This window comes from Pelodiscus sinensis, chromosome 3 (assembly GCF_052426305.1).
Source record: "Pelodiscus sinensis isolate ZL-2025 chromosome 3, ASM5242630v1, whole genome shotgun sequence".
Lineage (NCBI taxonomy): Eukaryota > Metazoa > Chordata > Testudines > Trionychidae > Pelodiscus > Pelodiscus sinensis.
In genome coordinates this window covers 95266121-95286282 of record NC_143054.1, presented here as the reverse complement: position 1 = coordinate 95286282, position 20162 = coordinate 95266121, and the positions used below count along the sequence as shown (strand labels likewise).

General features: G+C 42.0%; 1 protein-coding gene across 14 annotated transcripts in view; it reads left to right on the top strand.

The window, feature by feature from the left end:
* The window catches only part of EPB41L2 (erythrocyte membrane protein band 4.1 like 2), a 285536-nt gene that overhangs the window by 12038 nt on the left and 253336 nt on the right, over positions 1-20162 (top strand). For 12 of the 14 annotated variants that reach the window (XM_089777259.1, XM_075924174.2, XM_075924167.2 and 9 more), the window contains exon 2: positions 16705-16762. The exons of the other annotated variants lie outside the window; for them this stretch is intronic. The gene's annotated coding sequence lies outside the window, so the exon portion shown is untranslated. The remainder of the gene's footprint in view (positions 1-16704; positions 16763-20162) is intronic. 14 annotated transcript variants of the gene reach the window in all.

Sequence of the window (20162 nt, the reverse complement as noted above, 5' to 3'; positions counted from 1 at the left end):
TCAAGTTTTTGCTTATACCCACCAGTCCTGGCTCTCACTTTTATGTGCTGTTATTTAACACTAATTTACCTCTAAATGTCTTCTAAGAGCCCAATAAGCAGTGAAACTTATGGTAGTATTGCAAGACAATATTGACCTCCTGTTAATATTATCTGGATTAGCACTAGTCAGTTCCCAAGGGTGCTGGACTAGAGAGGTTCAACCTGTAATAGAATACACAATACAAATTTGAACTTGAAGTTCACTAGTTAAAAATGATGCCATTCTGGCAATGAACCAGTTAGTTATTACTATTTGATATGCCAGATTATATATAATGAGTTGATTGAGTCCATAAGTGGATGAGAGAAGAATTCACATGAAAAACCACTATCATGTCTGGAACTAATTGATACTTTTATTTTCAGTCTTAATTAGAGGTCAGGAGCTAAATGCTACATAGAATATCTTCTCCTGAAGTGAGAGGCTAGTATAAAGTTTGTTTCAACGTCAACGAATATTCTTGTCTTTTGTATACATGAAGGACTTCTATCTCCTATGCTTTCAAAAATGCTAAATTAAAATATCTAAAATAATGACTTATTGTTAGTTTACATTTCTTTTATTATGCTGATCAACTTGTTAGTCTTGTTAATTTACCTTTTTTTTTTTTTTCTTGAAAAATCCATGAGGAAAAACTGATTGATTTGAGTCATGGACTAGACAGGAAAAGCTTCACACTTACTCCTTGTTAGTGACTTTTTAAAGCCCTACATGTAACTACACAAAGTAGAATATGCTTATGCTATTTCAGAAACTTTAAAGACATGCCCAAATAGTATAATTTTATTTTGTTCTTACTCCATTAATTTCATTTCCTCCAAAACTAAAATAATTTGTACATTATACTTAGAAACAATCAATATGTAATAATTCCAAATTGCATACTGGTGTCTGAGTGTTTCTGATTTGCCCGGCTATGTGTCACTTTCAAAAAGTGCAGTTTTGCTACATTATGAAGCCTGTCTATTTACAGTATTAATTCCTTATGTTTTTAGACAGTCTTGATTTCACTATCTCAAAATTCAGACCCCTCTGCCAAGGCAACATGTACCATGAAGATGGTTAATTTACTACCATAACATTCCTCAGCTGTTGGAACAATATACAATATGATTGCTGTGTTAAAAATGCAAGTACTTTAACTTTGAAACATGATCAGCTTTTAATGACTTGCTACACTAGTCACTGACATGAGGTTCTATATTTCTAGTTTCAACTTCTCTATGGCCCTATCTGTTGAATGCTATAGAAATATTTTATTTGTTGCAAATTCAGATCCCAATGTGAGAAAAGCTTGTTTCTCTCTAATAGGAGGTAAAAATCCCTTGCTTCCATTTCTTATCTCTGAATTATAGATGCTTACTTTGTTTTCATAATGTCTCTTATGCGTTTCCAACCAGTTAATAATAATTGGATCATTTCTATTCAGTACTCCTGTAAATGTATTGGGCATGACTGTTAAATCAAGGTAACATAATTCGGATGTAAAGTAGACAAATGGTTTTTGTAAATATTTTGAGAATCTATGTGAGTGCTTTAGAGGTAGGGGAACCTTTTTTTACTTGCGGGCCACTGACTCACAGAAAAATCAGTCAGGTGAAAAGCAAAAAACAAACAAACAAAAAACCCCCACACCTGAACCCTGACTGAGAAGCAGAAAGACATTCCCTTCACACGTGAGTGCACACAAATTGCATGCTCAAGTCCCAAGGGAGGATTGAGGGGAGCTGGACTATCAGTGTGGGCTCCCCAATGCCTCAAGGGCTGGATCAAGCCACGCTGATGGAAGCAGTGTAGTAGAAGGATGATTCTATGAGAAATTAAAACAGAGTAGAAGAGACACTAATAAACAGGTGTGTTCAATGCTTCTTGTCCACCTATATACGTTTTAAACTATCATTGTGATGTCGTGAGGGTATGTCTACACTGCATGGCTATTTCGAGATACACAAGCTCCTGTTATTTTGAAATAATGGGCATGGTATTTTTCCATCCCAGTAAACCTCGTTGCATGAGGGCTAAGGGATGACTCGAAATAGCATGTTATTTTGAAATAGATTTGAAATAAGATACGCAATTTGTGCTATGCAAATTGCGTATCTTATTTTGAGTTTAGGATGCTGTGTAGATACACCCTAAGATTCTTCATTCAGAAAACTGTTGAGGATCTGTAGGAATTATGCAAAAGCGACGAGGAGTCCTGTGGCACTTTATAGACTAACTGAAGTGTAGGAGCATAAGCTTTCATGGGCAAAGACCCACTTCGTCAGATGCATGTAGTGGAAATTTCCAGAGGCAGGAATAAATATGCAGGCCAGGATCAGGCTGGAGATGACGAGGTGGATCCAATCAAGGAGGATGAGGCCCACTTCTAGCAGCTGATCTGGAGGTGTGAATTCCAAGAGAGCAGAAGCTGCTTTTGTAGTTAGCAAGCCATTCACAGTCTTTGTTTAATCCAGAGTTGATTGTGTCAAACTTAAAGATGAACTGTAGCTCAGCAAAATGCAGGACAATGTAGCACTTTAAAGACTAACAAGATGGTTTATTAGATGATGAGCTTTCGTGGGCCAGACCCACTTCCTCAGATCAAATAGTGGAAGAAAGTAGTCACAACCATATATACCAAAGGATACAATTAAAAAAATGAACAAATATGAAAAGGACAAATCACATTGCAGAACAGAAGGGGGATGCGGGGGAGGGGGGGGTGGGAAGGGGGAGGAAGGAAGGTAAGTGTCTGTGAATTGCTGATATTAAAGGTAGGGAGAGTGGGATGTTTGTGAGTTAATGGTATTACAGGTGATAATTGGGGAAACTGTCTTGGTAATGGGTGAGAAAGTTCAAATTCTTGTTAAGTCCTTGTTGGCAAGTGTCGAATTTTAACATGAATGACAGTTCAGAGGATTCCCTTTCAAGTGCAGATGTAAAAGGTCTTTGTAGCAGAATGCAGGACTACTTTCTTCCACTATTTGATCTGAGGAAGTGGGTCTGGCCCACGAAAGCTCATCATCTAATAAACCATCTTGTTAGTCTTTAAAGTGCTACATTGTCCTGCATTTTGCTTCAACTACCCCAGACTAACACGGCTACATTTCTATCACTGTAGCTCAGCAGTTTCTCTTTGAAGTCTGGTCCTGAAATTATGTATTATGTAGGAATTATGTATTTCATTGACTGATATATTTTAATGCTCTCTGCTTCTGAAACCCTAACAAGGCACCTACTACCTGCTCCCTGGCCAGACAAAGTAGTAAATTGTATGTAGAGATCTCTATAAACCAGTTTTTGTGGCTATGAAGGCAAATTTGATCTAAAGTTAAATTGAGTGACTAAATTTTAATAGATCCTATGATAGGTATATATTAAAAATTATAAACAGAATTTTACAGCAAAGGGTAACATCTCTCAAAAAGAATGGAATAACAAATAATCATACAGGTAAGATCAAATTTGTCATTTATAATGAATTATCTGAAGCAATCCCAACCTAATTTTTGTAATATTGTGCATTAAATGTTGAATTGCATTATCTGAAATCTTGAGTTTTGTCTTGACACACACACCGTCATTGGGTGCACTGCCATGCTAATGAAGCCAAGCACAGTTCTGAAAGGCATTTTAATGTAGGTCCATCCATAGTTCACTACAGGGTGTGGAACTTGGCAAACAAGTGGATTAAGTTATGAGTAAGAAATGTCTCTGGATGGCTATCAAAAAAAAATTTTTTTTAGATGTCTACCTCTTCTGAGAACTCAAAGAGCTTGGCTGTTTGACTTTAAGCCCTGCTGACAAAGATCTTTGGTCCAGAAGATATAGTTTTTTGTTCATAAATAATCCAGAATTTGGCTGAGCATTAAAAGGCCACTCCCCTAGTTCTGTCCCTTCTCAGATGATTTAAAATGTATAACCTTTTTCTGACCTTCCTGTGAGTGCTGCAGCCACAGAAAAGAAATGTTAAGTTCTTGGTAGGTAATTGCCCTGATGGGTGAACTTGGTTTCAGGATTTGCTCCTCATCTCTGTCATTAGACAGATAAAACAGTACTGCCTTCGTTATATATACTTTGTTTCTCCATGTAAGGATCCTAGAACTTACTGATATACAAAAAGCATTATTATTTTGCTTTTTTGTATATATGTGAGATAACTTAAGAGTTTCCAATATTGGAAGTCCTGGCATTAATATCCAGAATTCAAAAGTATGAATACTTCATACTGATTTTTTTTTCAGTTGCTTCTAGTTGTCTTTCTAGCAAAGGGAATAGTTTTGCAAAAGTCGTTGTTAGTTTACTTTGCAGTGACTTTTGTTTCTTAAGCTCACATTCCATGTGGTTTATTTGCTGCTTGTTACTGGAAACTCTTGAATCTGAAGAGGACAGTTTCCCAGAAACTACCTCCAGTTTCTTAAGAGACAAACTTCTTTTTGTAGAAAGTCTATTTGCATATTACTGTGATTGGTAAAATAATCCTTATAATGGCAAGTAGGCGGGTGGGGTTAATGGGGCAGACAGGCTCCAGGTTGGCAAGGGGAGGGTTGAGGAGAGACTGTGGACCCAGATAATCCTGATGTATGTGCAGCCAATATCAGACATGGAAAGGGGAGTTAAAAGGAGGAGATCTAGCCCAGCTGAGGGCTGACCAGGAAGGAGATCAAAATTCTGATACTTCATCAATGAGGGAAGCCTGGTCCCAGCCAAGAGCCTAAGGCAACTTACCTGGATGAGTCATTTGGTGGATGGGACAGCTAGACACAGGAAGATAGATTAGGAGGAACTAACTGAACAGATAAAAGCCTTGAGCAGAAATTTTGGTCCTGTTGACAAATCCTCAGATGACTCTTAATTTTTAGTTAATTGTTTTTAGTGCCGTGGGAATTCAAAACACAAAGGATCTGGGGTATCTGGTACTGGCCACTGTCGGCAGATAGGATACTGGGCTGGATGGACCATTGGTCTGACTCAGTATGGCCGTTCTTATGATCTATAAGTGATGGGAATGCCTGACTTGCAGGAATCTCCAGCAAAGGAATTGTGAAGCCTTATAGGCAACAAGGAGGTGCTGCATAGACAATTTGGTTGAACCTATGTAGGGCCAAAATAATTTACTTTAAAGAGTTTTGCATCCTCTTTCTTTACATTAGGCTTTAAACATGTGGTGTCAGATTTTTGTTAGCTCAATCTAATACCTTGTTAAAGGATAGTCAAGACAAGGTAAGCTATACTTTAACATGCATTAAAGTAATCCGTCTGAACCTAGGGGACTCACTGGCTTTAACTGGCTTAGCTAGTACGTGTTAAGTGTACACATTGCCTTGACTAGAGCAGGGGTCAGCAACCTATGGCTCGTGAGCCATATGTCGCTCACTTAGGAGCCAAATATGGATTGTGGCATTTCTCCCTCCTCCCCCACCTGCAATGGAGAGCCCATGCTGGTGAACCAGCACCAGCTTCCTACAGGGGGTTGGGGAGCACCGAGGCTCTGCACCAGATCTGGCTTGCTGGGAAGCACATGTATGCTGCTTCTCCCCTCCCCACATCAACGTGTATGCTTCTTCATCTACCCTGCCTTCCCCCATACTCCAGAGAGACAGGACACAGGAGCTGTGTGGTGGTCATCTGAGAGAGTGCATCTGGCTGTGGTGGTGATGCATGGGATGGGGTAGTGGGCTAAGATGGCACTAGAGAATCTGGACTTTGGAGACAAGGAGCAGCTGGATTTCCTGGCACATGCACTTCTTCCAGTGCAGTCTGCAGATCCTGCCCAAGAGATACTTGACTCTGGAGACCAGCAGGTACTGGCCAAACTGCTCCTGTCCCCTCTCCCCTGGCCAGACACCTACCAGCACCCTGCTCCTGCCTCCTCCCCCTGGTCAGACACCTATTGCCAGCTTGCTCCTGCAGCCTACCTCCCATCCAGATTCTGCACCCCTATTCCTTTCCCACTCACTGGCAGCCCTTTCCGGCACACTGGACCCCTCATTTTTGGCCCCACCCCAGAGCCTCAGAGTGGAGGCACAAAATCCACTATCCTTGGAGCTCCAGACGAGTTAACTTGGCTTGAGGCCTTGAATCTCAGTACTCCCTTCCCTCCCCTCCCCTACTCCAAGGAGCTGGAGTACCAGGGGAGTGAGGTGTTTCAGTTGGGGGCCACATCAGTGAGGGTTTGAGGTTTTGGAGGGGTTGGTTTTTTGCTTTTCACTAGTGTGGTCCCCGACTGATTTTTCTGTGGGTCAGTGGCCTCTGAGTCAAAAAAAAGTTCCCCTACCTCTGCCATAAATAAAGACTGTGTTGAAACTTTTTGTGTTGGACATAATATTTTACTTTATTTAAAAATGAAGCCTGGCCAACAAGCCCCCAATTGGAGCTCAGCCCCATCTGACTGCAGCATCATAACACTCTAGCAGCCCACACACTCCCCAACCCTGAGCCCCTCATACCCCTACATGCCCAAACTCCTGCACCCCCACATCCCCAGCCCCTTGCCATCAATTTGACAGAAGACAGATTGAATATGTGCATGAAGCTGGATTTGACCAGGTATGATGTAAACTTCAAAAAAATGTGCAAAAAGATGCAGCAGCAGAAAAGTCCCATTAAATAAAGTCTGAACACAGGGTTTCATTTATGCTATTATTAATCATTATGCCAATTTATCAATAATATTAGTTGTATATTTTCAGTCATGCAAACTGGCATTCTTATATGCCTCTTCGTTGACCACTTGTTCTGAATTTTGATGTAGTTTGGCTCTTTGGTTTAAAAAGGTTGCTGACCCCTGCTCTAGAGTTTTAGCAGGTGTTAGCTAGCCTGTTCTAACTTCCCTTCAAGGTGAACTCTACCACTGCCTGGCTTTCTGTAGTTTGAAAAAATATTTCCTGTCTTATTTCTGCTTACCCTTCCCTACTTTCTACTTATCTATCTTAAAGGTGGGCAAAGAAGATCCCCTACTCCCCCTTATTTGGAAAAACAAAAATTCTGTTGCTATAACTCTCTCTTTAGCTGGAGCCAGACTCCACCTCTCAGCATGTACATGTTTGTATTTGATTCAGTTACCTCCCCCATTCCCCTCTCAGACGAATGCTTAATATGTGCATGTAAGAGTAGAAATATAAGGTAGAGCAAGATTGATGTAGGATGTTGATTAGTTATTAGATTGTGCACAAATTCTTTAATGTGGATAATACAGATATGATATAGAGAACTCACAAATACAATACTCGTGGACGAAATATACAAAAAAATTTCATACTAAATGTAGCCCTTTCTCAGTGTGTAATATTACATTGTTCCATATTTTTCAAGTATGTGTGAGAGAGAGCTATATTGAAGAGTTCTATTTTATTTTTTATTTTTTCGCCTTAATGAATTACTCTGTTATGGTTGTTTTAGAATATAATTGCTATTTTAATAAGTATGTTGAACTAGTGTGGCTCAAGTTCCTTACCCGTGGGCTACGTCTACACTGGCCCCTTTTCCGGAAGGGGCATGTAAATTTCATGAGTCGTCGTAGGGAAATCCGCGGGGGATTTAAATATCCCCCGCGGCATTTAAATAAAAATGTCCGCCGCTTTTTTCCGGCTTTTAAAAAAGCCGGAAAAGAGCGTCTAGACTGGCCCCGATCCTCCGGAAAAAGCGCCCTTTTCCGGAGGCTCTTATTCCTACTTCAAAGTAGGAATAAGACCCTCCGGAAAAGGGCACTTTTTCCGGAGGATCGGGGCCAGTGTAGACGCTCTTTTCCGGCTTTTTTAAAAGCCGGAAAAAAGCGGCGGACATTTTTATTTAAATGCCGCGGGGGATATTTAAATCCCCCGCGGATTTCCCTACGACGACTCATGAAATTTACATGCCCCTTCCGGAAAAGGGGCCAGTGTAGACGTAGCCAAGGTATTGAAGGAAGCTGATTGATCTGATATATCTACAACAGTAAGCAAAGTTAGAGGTAGTTTTGCAACTCATATCCATTTTTCTTTCTCTGGAAAAAGCATGAATGTGTAATACCATACAGTTATTTTTTAGAATGTGTTCCACACAGGCATTTGTCAGAGAAGGGTAATAAAATGTTCTCACTAAAATAGTAAATGCTATTGTAATGAAAAATCCCATAATATATATTTCCCAGAAGTTCATAGCTGTTGAGTTATTACTTAATGCTCCCTTTTTTATAAAGGGAGAAAACTTTATTTTGCCACATCACTTCAAATTTTCTAGCACTCAAGTCATAAAGTATAACTCATTTTTTTAAAAAAGCTGCTGCCCAAAACCTCTGTGGTAAGGCTATTTTATGTATGTTGTATTTTTGGAAAGCAAACCACTAACTACTAGTCAAAAGTGGTGTATTGGGCTGGGCAGTTGGTGTTGTAGTAAAATATGTTACCACATGGGAGGGAATTGGAGCTATAGATCTTGTGGTACTTTTCATAACTATGACTTTGTATAAATAATAAAAATGGTTCATTGCTTTTAGTCTGAGAGCCCAGGAGTGAAGGGTAAGGTAACGCATTCAGTTCTTAGGTCTAACCTTATTTCGGTTGCAAATTACAAACATTTGAACAGTGAATATGAGTAGTAATTGGATTTTGGTGAAAAGTGAGGGAGGGAATAAACCTGCAGCGATGAGTGAACAAACTTTAAGTTATGAGGTATTTTTAGCCATGAAGACTGTTAACTTAGGCATTACATGTTTAAAGATTCCTTTTGTTGAGCTAACAGATAATAGCAGGGGGGACCTAACTCAGTAGGGGACTCTACTTTAAGTGGAGTACCGAGAGGCTAAAAAGTCCAGATAGCTTCTATGGTAGAAAAGAATGATTCATTTAAAAACTGGATATTTTAATGTATCTATCTACATAAAAAATTTGTGATCTAAAGCCCACCCTATACAAATTGCAATATGTGTAGAATTTTTTTAGATTTTTTTTTTCTAGAATTTGAGGCTAAGAATTGGGCTCTGATTGCTAACAAATCATCTATTTATCCATGCTGATCACTACTTGCTGATCCTCCTCTCCCATGCTGATGAAGCAGGAGAGAAAGAACAAGTTGAATCAGTATAGTTACTATGATCATATATCTAAACTAGTGTCAACAGGACACACTGCTGGTATTTTCCCTCTTCACTTACTCCTGCTATTTATGTTCACTCTTCTGGGTTCCTGTATATTTTTAATGTATTTCTTTTCCACTGGTCTCTCCTCGGAGGTCATGTTCCCCTTTATTTTATATGATTTAGATAATGGCATATAGAATATATTTACAACATTTGTGAATGATACTAAGCTGGAAGAGTTGCAGGTGCTTTGGAGGATAAGATTAACATTCAAAATTATCTAGATAAACTGGAGAAAAGTTCTGAAGTGAATAGAATGAAAGCCAATAAAGACAAATACAATGTACTCCTCTTAGGAAGGATTAGTTGCACACTTAGAAAATGGCAGTCATTTCCCAAGGAAGGAATCTGGAGGATTACAGTGGATCACAAGCTAAATATGAGTCAACTGTGCAACACTTTCAGAAAAAGCAAACATCCTTCTGGGATGTTTTGAAAGGAGAGTTGTAAGCATGATGCTAGAAATAATTCTTCCATAGGGTTGCCAGATGGTTTAACCAAAAATACCGAACACCCCTTCCCCCCCCCCCCCCCCCCCCCCCCCCAAAAAAAAACTCATTGGGGAAAAAAGGGGAAGACCAGTTGTTGAGGGGGAAAAAAACACCCACAGCGTGACCCCTTTAAGAAATACTTTTGAGGCTTTTTGGCCCTAGCAGGCTGCTGGCAGCTGTCCGCCATCTTGTTTCCATGCTCCGGGCCAGACAACTGCCCTGTGGAACCAGGAAAGTACCCAGGATTTTCACCTCCTGACTGGGGAAAAAATCAGAAAATACCGGACATTTTAGGTGTCCAGTATTTTCTGTATTTTTTTACTGGACAGGAGGTGAAAATACCGTACTGCTTGGGTCAATACTGGATACCTCGCAACCCTATTCTTCCATTCTATTCAGTGATGATTAGACCTCAATTGGACTATTGTGTTCAATTCTGAGGGTCACATTTCAGGAAAGATGTGGACAAATGGGGAAGGGTCCAGAGAAGAGCAACAAGAATGATTAAAGGTGTAGAAAACCTGACCAAAGGAAGATTGAATTACTTAGTCTGGAAAAGAGACTGGGAGGGGAGATAATGGTTTTCAAGTACATAAAAGGTAGTATAGAGGAGGGCGAAAGAATGGTCTCCTTAACCTCTGAGTATAGGACAAAAAGAACTGGGCTTAAATTGAAGTGACGGAGGTTTAGGTTGGATATTAGGAAAAGCTTCCTAACTATCAGGGTGGTTAAACACTGGAATAAATTGACTAGGGAGATTGTGGACTCTCCATAATTGGAGAGTTTTAAGGGCAAGATGATTTAACACTTGTCTAGGATGATCTAGATAATACTTAGTCCTGCCACAAGTGCAGAGGACTGAACCAGTTGACTTCTTGAGATTCCTTCCAGTCCTAGGATTCCGTTTTTCCTCTCTTCCCCTCGCCCTTCCATTTCAGTCTTCCCCTGTTGTTTTCCTTCTAACCACATCCTTTTGTTTTTCTCCTGTGGCCTTTATCTTGACTCTACAGTTCAGCAGTGATTCTGAATTACGTAGGAGCTACACTGTTTTCCTCGTCTTGCTCTAATTAGGAAGGGACTTTCACTGCCATGCAAATTGTTTGAGGCATCCCATGTGTATTGGGTTAAGAAGTAGCTCATATAGGTGCTGTGTGAAACACATGATACAACAATGTTCAGTGTATATGCAGTATCTAGCAAAGTGTGGTTCTGCTGTCTACACAGCACCAAATTTTGAAATAAAGTGCTATTCCGAAATGTTCCTTACTACTCGTAGAATGAAGTTTACAGTGATGTTGGGATAGTGAGCCTGAAATAATGGGTTTGCTGTGAAGATGTGGGATAGCTATTTCGGATACTCTAGTGTCCAGAAATACCATTTCAGTGCAGATGTAGCCTCAGTGTTCTGTGCTGTTATTTAGCTCTAACTTACCCCTAAATATCTTCTAAAAGCCCAATAAGCAGTGTAAGTATTGGTAATGCTGCGAGACAATACTGACCTCCTTTGGTTTGGCAAATTTTCTGGATTGACACTAGACAATTTCCGCAGGTGCTGAACAGGAGAGGTTCAACCTATAGTAGAATACATAATGCAGACTTTTAGCATTAGTCTCATGGTCTAATTTGCCGTTGAGTTTCCAAAATATCAGTCGTGTAATTTTGGCATCAGAAATAATTTTTATAGCCTTGCATGCAGTGAGACATAGCCTTTTCAGCTAAAACAAGGCTGAAGAATCCTCTTTTTGCCTGAAAGCAAGCAGTAGATTTTTGGTCTAGTGGCTAGTGGTAGTTTATTTTGACCGAGGGAGCGATTTGATACATGTAGATTCTGTGCTTGTGGTGAGATAATGATGGGCAGGCATAAAACCCAACTCTAGTTCAAGAGTCATAGTTTAAGGCCAGAAGGGACCACCGGACCATCTGTTCTCCTAGATGGTCCTGTTTATCACAAGATCACACCAACACAACATTGCACCCGTACATTCTATCACACAGCTGAAGTGAGGTCAAAATATTGCAGTCCAGAAGGGACTAAACTCAGCCTGTTGCTCATCATTGAATATGGTGTACCAAGGTGCATTAATACCTGAGAGCCCTGCAGTGACGGGGAAACGGGGAAATGATTGAGATATATCCAGATAATCCCCACAGCCACATGCTGCAAAGGAAAGTAAATACACCCCAAGGTCACTACTAGTCTGACTTATGAGAAAATTCTTTCCTTACCCCACATGTGGCAATCAATTAGACCAAGGGTGGGAAACTTTTTTTGTTTTAGTTGGGAACCACTGAACCATAGAAGAATCAGTTAGGGGCCACATACAAGTCAGAAGCAAAAGAAACCCCACAACCTCACAGATGTGGCCCCCAACTGAAAATGAAAAAAGACCCTCCCCTCAAGCTCCAGCCCCATGGCTGGGGGAAGGTGCCAAAGCTCAGGGTTTACCCACAGGGCTGGATGAACTCTTCTGTGGAGTTGGGGCTAGTGAATTCTGTAGTGTCCCCCTTGGCTCTGGGGTGGGGCCAAAAGTGAGGGGTTCAGTGTGCAGAAGGGGGCTGCTGGAGAGCAAGCTGGAGGTGAGGCTGTGGGGTCTGGGAGGGAGGTAGGGTGAAGGAAGAGGGTGGGGGTGTGGGGTCTTTTGGAAGGTAGGATACAGCAGCAGGCTGAGGGTGGAAGTGCCGTCTGTGGGGAGTGCAGGGATGGGGTGGGGGTGTAGGATGGGAATGTGGGGTCTGGGCGGAACCCTCCCAGGGGATGGGGTACCTACCTGGTGTAGCTCCAGGAGAAGGCATACATCAATGAGAGTGACAAGAGGTGGTGCCTGCAGCATCCCCCCTGCCAGGCAGAGCCTGGGGGCCCAATCTGGTCTGTGGCTTGCTTTGATTGGGCCTTTGATACTGGGGGCTTGCTTCTCAACACCACAGTGGTAGAGCTTCCCACATGTCTGGAACACCAGTATCAGCTTGTTCTGCTGTGTGTGTGGGGCGTTGTGTGTGAGCCCCAAACCTTGTGAGCTGAATCAAGGCCCACAGGCCGTAGGTACCCTGAATTAGACCCAACCATGTGAGCAAGAATTAGCTAGCCAAGCTGAGAGAAGGTATGTTTAGAAAGTTCGAACTAGGGATGCAAATGCAGGCATTCGAAATAGTCAGTGAAGTGGGGATTTAAGTATCCCGCGCTTCATTAGTATGATCTTGCCAGTACGCTAGTTCGAATCACAGCTGATTCGAACCAGGAAGCGCGCGCCGGGATGCGTTAGTTTGAACCAAACCCCTTGGTTCAACAAATGAGGAGTCACGTTAGTTTGAACCAAGGGGTTTGGTTCGAACTAACACGTCCACACTTCCTGGGTCGAATCAGCTGTGATTCGAACTAGCGTCCTGGTGAGATCATGCTAATGAAGCGCGGGATATTTAAATCCCCGCTTCACTGACTATTTCTAATGCCTGCATTTGCATCCCTCGTTCGATCTAGGGTGCAAGTGTAGACATACCCAGAGAGAATGCTTGACGGCACCTCAGAGCACTTGCCTGCCTTAAATCGTGTCCCTTCTCCAGGTTGGGCATCTGTAATACTTTAGAGGAAGACCACCAAACCCCCTGCGTTTCAGGTAGGACAGGAGGGGGCATCCCTTCCTGTTCCCTGCCAATGCTGGCTGAAGACCTAAAGCATGAGCTTTTAGGAGTATAAGGCATAACTTGCAAGTGAGCCATAGGTCTGCTGAGTCCTATCCCTACCATCACAGTTAACCCAGTCATACAATCACATTCATAAATTTGTTCAGCTCTCTTAAAACTAATTCAGTTGCTCGACTCCACAATTTCTATTGGGCGGCTGTTCCAGAATCTTACTTCTCTGATGTTTAGAAACCTTCTTTTAATTTTCAGCTTGAGTTTTGCCAGAATCAGTTTATGCCCTTTTTTTTTTTTTTTTTTTTTTTTTTTTTTTTTGGTGTGCCAACATTATCCTTTAGTTGAAATAGCTCTTTTGCCCTCTCTGGTATCTAATCTACACCCTGGAATATTATAGAGAACAGTCCTATCCTCTTCACTCAGAGGTAGGGTTGCCAGGTATCCGGTATTTTCACCTCCTGTCTGGTTTAAAAAAAAAATTAGAAAACACCAGATACCTAAAATGTCCAGTATTTTCTGGGTTTTTTTTTTCCCCCCTGCCAGGACGCGAAAATACCGGATACCTGGCAACCCTACTTCGGACACAGTCAGCAACCGGGCACAGCCCCCGGACTCCCCCACCTCCCAGACCTCCACCCCCCCTGCTTAGCTGGTTCCGCAGGGGCTTGTCTTATGCCTGGAGCAGAAAAATAAGATGGCTGCTGGCAAAAAAAGCCTCCTCTTAAAGGGGCCATGCTGATTTTTTTTATTTTTCTATTTTTATTTGTATTTATTTATTTATTTATTTATTGCTTAACTGCTGCAGGGATCCCTTTTTCTTCCCTCAACAACTTTGGTCTCCCCTTTTTTTCTCAACAGAATTTTTTTCCTGGTGTTTTTTTTTAAGGGGGTACGAGGGTAGGGGGTTGTTCGGTATTTTTGGTTAAAACATCTGGCAACCCTACTCAGAGTTGCTGGCCCTATTGGGTATGGCACCACTCCTGGGGCTTGAAGTGGTTTCCATCATACACAGGTTTTGCATTTTTTTGTTCAGAATCTTTCAACAACTGTTCCAGCGTCACTCTTTTTGCGACACTAAACAAGTACAGCTCTTCCAGTGCCTTTTACAATGGTATTTATACTTCTTCATATATATTGGAAATAGCTTTCCTGATATAAATATCCTATTTGTTTTTTCACAGCTTCATTGTGTTGGTGTCTCATGGCTCTTTTGTGAGCGACAGATACACTGAGGTGTTTCTTTTCTTCTGGCACTTGCAATTGATGCACCCCCAACTTGTAACAGAAATTCAGATAATTAGACCCTAAATTCATTACCTTGCACTTCACACCATAGAATTTCATCCCATTTCTGTTATTCCAGTCTTCGAGGTCATCCAGATAATCTTGTACAGGCAGTCCCCAGGTTACATGGATCCGACTTACATCGGATCCCTACTTACAAACGGGGTAAGGCAACCCTGCACTCGCTGCTTCCCCCCAGCAGACCAGGGAGACGCGGAGCGGCTTTTCTCAGCAGACACCTCAGCTTGAGAATAAAGGACTGAGGGAAGTGAGGTGTGGGAGAATAAAACTGAGCTCTGGAGAAATGTTTGGCTAGAGTTTCCCCTACAGTATGTACCAGTTCCAACTTACATAAAAATTCAACTTAAGAACAAACCTACAGTCCCTATCTTGTACGTAACCCGGGGACTGCCTGTATAATATTCTAACCTTTTATATTGATATTGCCTCTCAACTTTGTATCATCAATAAGTTTCTTTGGTACTTTCCTTTTTGTGCCAGCATCATTAATAGAAATATTCAATAAGATTGACTCAAAAACTTGTTCTTGAAGAACTAAGCTACTAATCTCCCTCCAGTCCAACAGTCTTTCATCCGCTGGCTTTGCTCCTTTCACCGGTTCCTTATTCTCCTTATAATTCTTGTACAAATCTTCATTTTCTTGAATGTAACCACAGGTTGAACCTCTCTGGTCCAGGACTCTCTGGTTTGGCAACATACTGGACTACAGATGTTGGACTAAAGAGTCCTAGTGGCTAAGATCAGAGCTGGTTCAGCAGGTTTATAGCCTGCAGGGCCAGGAGCAGGCCCTACCAGTGGGCTGGGGGCAAGGAGGCCTGCCCTCCCCTGGCCTGGCAAATTTCTTTTGATAGGGACCGGTCAAGTTCTGAGGATGCTGGACCAGAGAGGGCCAATCTGTAACAAGTGGTACTGTGTCAAAGGTTTTACCTAAGTCCACATATTTTAGATCTATTGCATTTCCCCAAAATCAGTTATAAGATAATTCAGAATGGTTTGGTCTTTAAGAGACTGGCAGAGTTTTTTCTTCAGTGGTCTGGTATCTTTCTGGAAAAAGTGATTGCCATATATATATCTCTGTTTTCACATAGAGATCTCATTTCTGGAATTTTCAGCCAAACTGGTGGGGGATTGGGACTAGTCATTCCACCTTGAAAATCTTTGTCTGTAAAATATTTTTTTTTTTCCGTCTCGTTGCTAGAATGATAATAGGATGGATCCATCAGATTCTCAGGATTGCCGCTTGGGGAACTGGATGATCTGTTAAAACTGTGGGGCTCTAGGTTAGCACATGTCGCTGAAAGAACAAGCCCTGAAGGTTGGCACAACAAAGAACATTATAAAAATTGTTCTAGTATTTTTGGTGGGTGCAGTAGTCTCAGTAGCCTAAGCTATTTTGCAGTTTTCAGTCCTCTTTATTTTAAACAGCAATCCTTACCAAAGCTTAAGGACCTGAAGATACATGCACGCTCGCTCTCTCTCTCTCTCTCTCCTCTCGCTGTTGAAATTGTATGATACTCATGGAAAAAGGTCACTCTGGAGTGATTTTTGTTTTGATCTGGATTGCAGAAGGCAATGAGATCCCACAGGGTATGAGATACTGTGGATGTCTCTTTGTGGCTGTGTTATTTGGTAGTAACTTGCTTGGGAAACCTACAGAGTACCATATGTCTTTCTGTTCCCTTTATCTTAACATCTCAAAACTTCCTTTCTGAAAATAGTTTGTGTTCCTTTTACTCAGTAGTCAAAAGGAAGATACTTTGTTTCTCTCTTTTAAAGGTCACTCTTTCCTCTAAATGAAGAGCTATTTCTACTGACATCAGTTTCTGTGCTGGAAAAGCAATTCCATAGGCAGCATTTATTTCTCAAGAGGATGTGGCTGGTCACATGATAAAAATTATCTTTGGTATTGACAGCCCTAAAGATTTGGTTGCTATGCAAAAATCTCTGCTCAGGAGTTCTTAGCAATTAGTGCTTTTTGCAATTGAAAGGTTTTCCTCCTTTTTCAGATGGGAACATACTGCTATTTTCTTCCTCATTTTCTAGTAGAGTACAATAGCTTGGATATAAATGCTTGTTTGAATTATGTGTTCTACTGCTTCTAAGTAGCTGTCTGTTTGCTTTGCTTTTTAGTATATTTATTGAAGTCCACATATCTGTATGGGTTTAGGAAGACTAAGGAACCAATCAGGTAAGAGACTAATTCTCTCGGAGTTCTGCTGTACAAGCCTAGACATTCTAAATGTGTTTTGGGTTTTTTTATGTTTGTTTGTAGTGGAAGGAAAATACAATGTAAAAGAATGCCTAGACAACACAAATTTGGTGTCACAGGAATTCAGCTTGTGAAGAGGCAGCAAGCGCCTCAAAGGAGCAATGAGAGTGGGCTAATTCTGTGTAATAATGCTTTATTTTTTCTTTTACTAGTGGATTGTGCCCTCTGCTCACGATGCTCGCCCGCCTTCTTCTCTCAGGCCTCTTTTGCTTTTGCAGTCAGTGATGTCATCACGCTCTTTCTGTTGCCTGGCAGGAAAACTTTTTTCTATATAGAGAGAGTTTAAAAGCCTATCCCTGATTCTCAACTAGTATAAAAGGTCTCAGAGAGGTACTTCTGTTGATATGTAACTTCAAAAATAAGTAGTCCTGTGGCACCTTAAACTAACAAAAATATATTCAGGTTGGTCTGGCAGACCACAGATGCTCCTGGACCACACAGCCAAGGCATAGGGAGATCTGGCCAGGGGGCAGGAGCATGGCGCCTGAGGGGGTGTTGACTCAGCTGGGAGCCCCATGTCGGAAGGGGGCAGGTGTTGAAGGGGTAGGCAGCACAGCGAGGAGTTCTGACCCCAGTAGCTGGGCAGTAGCAGTAGTTGTAGATTGTCAGTGATGCACTCGAGGGGTTTAAGCTGGGGGGCCATAGGTGATGACCAGTAGTATTCTGTTTTCCTTGTTGAGCCTTTCTTGAAGTAGTTGACTTCAGGGTACTTGTCTGGCTCTGTCAATCTCTTTCCTCACTTCTACAGGTGGTTATTTAAGTATGTCTGATAAAGATCTTGTAGGCGTTTTATCTCTGTGGGATTGGAGCAAATCTGATTGTATCTTAGCACTTGGCTGTAGACAATGGATTGTGTCATGTCATGAATGGAAGCTAGAGGCAGATAGCTAAGAATAGTAGTCATTAGGTTTCTGATATAGGGAGGGATTTATGTGACCATCTTTTATTTGTACTATAGTGTCAAGGAAGTGGATCTCTTATGTGGACTAGTCCAGGCTGAGGTTGATCGTGGGGTGGAAATTGTTGAAATCCCTATAGAATTCAAGTATCTCCTTCCTGTGGGCCCATATGATGATGTCATTAATATAACCTAAGTAGACAAAGCATGCTAGGGGATGAGAGCTGAGGAAATGGTCAAAGTTGGCCACAAAAATGCTGGCATATCTGGGGCAATGCAGGTGCCCATAGTTTTGCTGCTGACTTGAAGATATAAATTGTCCCCAAATTAGAAACAGTTGTGGCTGAGGGCAAAGTCACGGAGCTCAGTCACCACGTGTGTAGTAGCATCATAAGGGCTAGTGTTTCTGACAGCTTATAGTCCGTCTTCATGTGTAATGTTGATTTAAAGAGCTTCTTCATCAGGGCTGGGGAACCTTTTTTGGGTCAGGGGCTGCTGAGCCACAGAAAAATCAGTTGGGGGGCTGCACACAAATGAGAAGCAAAAAAATCCCCCACGCTGCCATGGCCCCTGATGGAGAAAGAGGGCTCTTGCTACATTTAAAAGGCAGAGGCAGCACAGTGGGTAACCCCGGGTGAGCATTTAAAAGGCAGAAGTGCAGCTGGAATAGCAAGCACCCTGCCACACCCCTTATCGACAAATTGAGTAGTTGATGGAATTTCGTTTGACTAATCAATTAGTTGATTAATCAAAATTTAACATCCCTACTCCAGTCCCGTGGTGGGGCAGCATGGGAGAAGGGGGAGCTGGAGCACCAGCATGGACTTCCCAATGCTGAGGCGGGGCCCTGAGCTTCAGGGACCGGATCCAGGCAAGCTGGAAGCCACATCCAGCCCCTACGACTGAGGTTCCCCACCGCTGTTTTACATCCATGATAGCCAGGATGGTGTTTTCAGGAAGATTACTGATGCCCTGTAGTTTCCTCAGGGAATTAGTGGCATCTCAAAGATAGCTAGGAGTGCAGGTAGCTTGGGGATCTGAGGAGAGGGTCAGTATAGCCAGATAATCCTGTTGTAAGGGTGTCAATACCTGAGATGATGGAACATCTGGGATTTCCAGGTTTATGGATCTTGGGTAGTAGAATACTCCTGATGGGGGCTCTTGGTTGGTGTGTTTGTGTAAATTTGGTCCCACGCTGTAGCAGGGAATTTCTTGAGCCATTGATGTAATTTCTTTTGGTATTCTGCAGTGGGATGAGAGGAAAGAGGCCTGTAGAATGTGGTGGTGGTGATTTGTCTCGCAATCTCCTGTTCATAATCTGACCTATTCATGATGACTACAGCACCCCCTTTGTCAGTGTCTTTTATTATAATGTCAAACTTATTTTTGAGGCTGTGGATAGCATTGCATTCTGTATGGCTGATGTTGGGGAAAAGCCTATCTTCCTAGATAGCTTGAAGATGTAACTGATGTTGTCGGGTCCTTTATTCGATTAATTTTTTTTGGAAACTAAAATGAAAATATACATGCCTCATTTAAATCATTGCTCTGGGGTGGGTCTGGGAATGAGGGGTTCAGTATTCAGGCTGCCCCAGAAAGGGGGCTGGCGTAGTCCTTTCTCATCACAGAAGCTTGGGACCAGATGAGAAGTGCTTTTCCACAGCTGCTGCAGCTCCAGCAGACTCAGCTGGAGGAGGGGTGCATGTCCCCCGGCTATGGTAGATCCACATTTGTCTGCCCCTGCACTCCCCAACCAGAGTGAGGAATGCAGCGAACTGTTCACTTTCCCCTCTCTTCCTCACAAAGTGAAATGGCCAGCAATGTTTCTGTATGAATCAAAGATATGGGCAGGGCGGGGGGAGGTTCAATCCTCCTGCCCTTCCTAAAGGGCTTCTGGGGAGTGGGAGACCGGGGGCTGGAGCAGTCCCAGATTGAGGGGGTAGATGCCCCCAGCAAGCCTCTTTCACCTGCCTGCTGATTCTCTCTCTTTTCCATGTGGTTTGATGGAAAGCAATCCCTTTCTGGCACAATCAAACCTTTACCTTGTTTTAAGTTATGATGAGAGGAATCTGTATATTGATTTTGGTGGTCCTAGCTCTTAACATTTAGGAGGAGTTCTTGAACATAAAGTCAGACCACACAGACGAACTCTCTCAAATAAATAAGCAGATTCTGGATTTTTTTTGGCATGTGTTTTGGTTTATCTGGCTTCCATCCAACTGACTGTAAATTAACCATTAGAAATCTATTACAGCCACACCCTTTCCCCCCTTCAAATAGTTATTTTTGTTGTATCTAACTTTATACTATGCTATAGAGGAAAGTAAACATTTTGTGTCCAAACTTAGTTAACAGATGGGTGTGGGGGAGAGAATATTAATATATGGCAAAACTATATATATTTAAACAATATTGTTATAA